Below are 3322 nucleotides of genomic sequence, written 5' to 3'. Positions count from 1 at the left end.
CTCTCTCCAAGCTTACAAGTTTATTTCTTTTCATCTTATTCTTGAGAGGGATTATTTTTGTATTGTGAGGAAATAGTTGTGAGTATCCCAAATTGTAAATCTACTCTTTGAGAGAGTTGTGGTGTGTTATTATCAAACTCAAATATTTGTATCGGTTTGATCCTGCGTCGTGGAAAGGATTGAGTTTGCTCTTGAACTCGTAAAAAGAGCGGTGTAGCGGTTTGGCTCAGATCCGTGGAAAGAGTCGAGAAAGTTCTTTATTCAAATTCCCAAGAGGCGCTTGGGGAGTGGAGTAGGTCGAGTTTGACCGAACCACTATAAAACTACGGTGTCATTTTCTCTGACTCTTTTCTATTTAATTTCAAAATTATTATTGTGATTTATTGCATGTTCTACTTGATTATTGTTTTGACTTGAATTACTTTGTTATAGTAATTATCATCTTCTACTTATTTGTAAAAAAAGTTTCATCATTAAAAAAAATTAATGACGTTTAAACACTTTTATCGTTAAAACCCTATTCACCCCCCCTCTAGGGTTGCCATACCGATCCAACAATTGGTATCAGAGCAGGTTGCTCCCATAGATTTTTTATCTAAACTTTATTGTTCGAGCTAATGGCAAACCTACGTGTTAAAAATGGTTTTAGTGAAGGACAATCAACTTCTGGGCCACCTTATTTTGATGGAACAAATTATACATGTTGGAAAGCTAGAATGAAAATTTATTTGCAATCCGTTGATTATCAATTGTGGTTAAATGTTAGTAATGGTCCTTACATTCCAATAAAAATTGTTAATAATATTGAGGTGCCTAAATTAGAAAATGAATTTGATGAGCATGATATGAAAAAATGTTCTTTGAATGCTAGTGCTATCAATTGTCTGTATTATGCCTTAAGTAATGATGAATTTAATAGAGTATGTATGTGTTCTTCGGCATATGAAATTTGGAAAACTCTTGAAGTAACTCATGAGGGAACCAATCAAGTTAAAGAAACAAAAATTAGCATGTTAGTTCATAATTATGAACTATTTAAAATGGAGGAAAATGAACCTATTGGTGATATGTTTACTAGATTTACTAATATTTTAAATGCTTTGAAAAATCTTGGAAAAGTATATTCTACTTCCGAAAATGTAAGAAAAATTCTTAGGTCTCTGCCTAAAAGTTGGGAGGCAAAAGTGACGGCGATTCAAGAAGCAAAGGATCTCACAAAGCTTCCTTTGGATGAACTCATTGGTTCTCTCATGACACATGAGATTACCATGAACGGGCACATGGAAGAAGAATCCAAAAAGAAGAAAAGTATAGCCCTAAAGTCCATCAAAGTTGACTCTGAAGATGAGGACGTCCTTGATGAAGATGATGTTGCCTACTTCACACGTAAGTATAAAAATTTTATTAAAAGGAAGAAACAATTCAAGAAACATTTCACAAATCAAAGAGTCAAAAGGTGAAAAGAGCAAAAACGATGAGGTAATATGTTATGAATGTAAAAAGCCGGGTCATATAAGAACGGATTGTCCTCTCCTCAAATCGTCTAAGAAATCCAAGAAGAAAGCAATGAAGGCTACTTGGGATGATAGTGATGAAAGTGCAAGTGGAAGTGATGAAGAAGTAGCAAATTTTTGCTTCATGGCTCATAGTGACAAAGAGGATGAACAAGAAGATGAACAAGAAGATGAGGTAACTCTTGAATCTCTTTCTTATCATGAATTATTTAAACTTGTTGATGAGATGACAATTGATTTAGAAAAACTTAGTTCAAAGTATGTTGTGCTTAAAAAGAAATATAAGACTTCAATTATTGAAAATAAGTCTTTACTAAATGAAATTTCTTACTTAAAAGAGAAGTATCATAATATTGTTAAAATTGATGTACCTTGTGAAAAGCATGTATTTGATTGTGATGAGAAAAATGCATTAATTGATAAAGTCAAGTCTCTTGAGCATGATTGTTGTGAAAAAGATAAATTAATTAAATTGCTCAAAGAAAATGAATCAAATAATTTGCAAGAACTTGGTAGGGCTAAGGAGTCTATTAAAATGTTAACAATAGGTGCTCAAAAATTAGATAAAATACTTCAAGGAGGTAAGTCATATGGTGATAAAAGAGGATTAGGCTATATTGATGAATGTTCTACCCCTTCAAGTTCTAAAACAATATTTGTTAAAGCATCCCCTATCTTGTCTAAATCTAATAGTAAATTTGTATCTAAGTATGATAAATCTAGATTTGTGCCTATATGTCATTATTGTGGTGTTGAAGGCCATATTAGACCTAAGTGCTTTAAATTGAAAAATTCTCAAAACATTCCTCTAAGAAGAAAAGTTTCTCAAAATACAAAATTTAACAATGTTTTAGAAAATAATTTTTCGAATAAAAATAGAATACACAAATTTAGTCCAAGAAATAAATTATTGCATAATGTTGTTTGTTTTTCATGTGGTAAGTTTGGACATAAAGATTATTCTTGTTACTTATCTAAATACAATGTCTTTAATATGAATGCAAATATGAAATGGATTCCTAAATTTGTGAACACTAACTTTCTAGGACCCAAACAAGTATGGGTACCAAAATGTCAATTTTGAATATCCTTGTTTTTAGGTTTGTTTGAAAGCCTCCAAGAAAAATAAGTGGTACTTGGATAGTGGTTGCTCAAGACACATGACGGGTAATCCATCCAAGTTTGTGAATCTTTCCAAGAAGGATGGTGGCTTAGTAACCTTTGGTGATAACAAGAAGGGTAAAATAATTGGTAAGGGTACTATAGTAATGACTCTTGTACTCTCGTTGAAAATGTATTGTTAGTTGATGGTTTAAAGCATGACTTACTTAGCATTAGTCAATTATGTGATAAAGGTTTTAGAGTTGTATTTGATAAGAATAATTGCATAATTGAAAATGCTAGTGATAGAAAAGTTTTGTTGGTAGGAAATAGAGATGATAATGTGTATACTATTGATTTGAATGATTGTCCTACAAATGATAAATGTCTTTCGGTTTTGCTTGATAACTCTTGGCTATGGCATAGAAGACTAGGACATGCTAGTATGTACTTGATTTCAAATATTTCAAAAAATTCATTAGTTAGAGGTCTTCCTCAACTTAAATTTGAAAAAGATAAAATTTGTGACGCTTGTCAAATGGGTAAGCAAACTAAGTCTTCTTTCAAATCTAAAAATATGATTTCTACTATTAGACCTCTTCAACTACTCCATATGGACTTATTTGGCCCTTCTAAAATAGCTAGTTATGGAGGAAATTATTATGCTTTTGTTATAGTGGATGATTTTTCAAGATTTACTTGGGTTT

General features: G+C 31.6%; 1 pseudogene across 1 annotated transcript; it reads left to right on the top strand.

The window, feature by feature from the left end:
- Window positions 1-473: 473 nt before the first annotated feature.
- On the top strand, window positions 474-2965 carry LOC147790926 (uncharacterized; annotated as a pseudogene). Its single transcript, XR_015422617.1, has 2 exons — window positions 474-1689; window positions 2615-2965. The product of XR_015422617.1 is annotated as an uncharacterized LOC147790926 (transcript).
- The last annotated feature ends 357 nt before the right edge of the window (window positions 2966-3322 follow it).

This window comes from Cucurbita pepo, chromosome 10 (genome assembly GCF_057944985.1).
Source record: "Cucurbita pepo subsp. pepo isolate OVF chromosome 10, ASM5794498v1, whole genome shotgun sequence".
NCBI lineage: Eukaryota > Viridiplantae > Streptophyta > Magnoliopsida > Cucurbitales > Cucurbitaceae > Cucurbita > Cucurbita pepo.
This window is presented reverse-complemented; position numbering and strand designations above follow the sequence as displayed.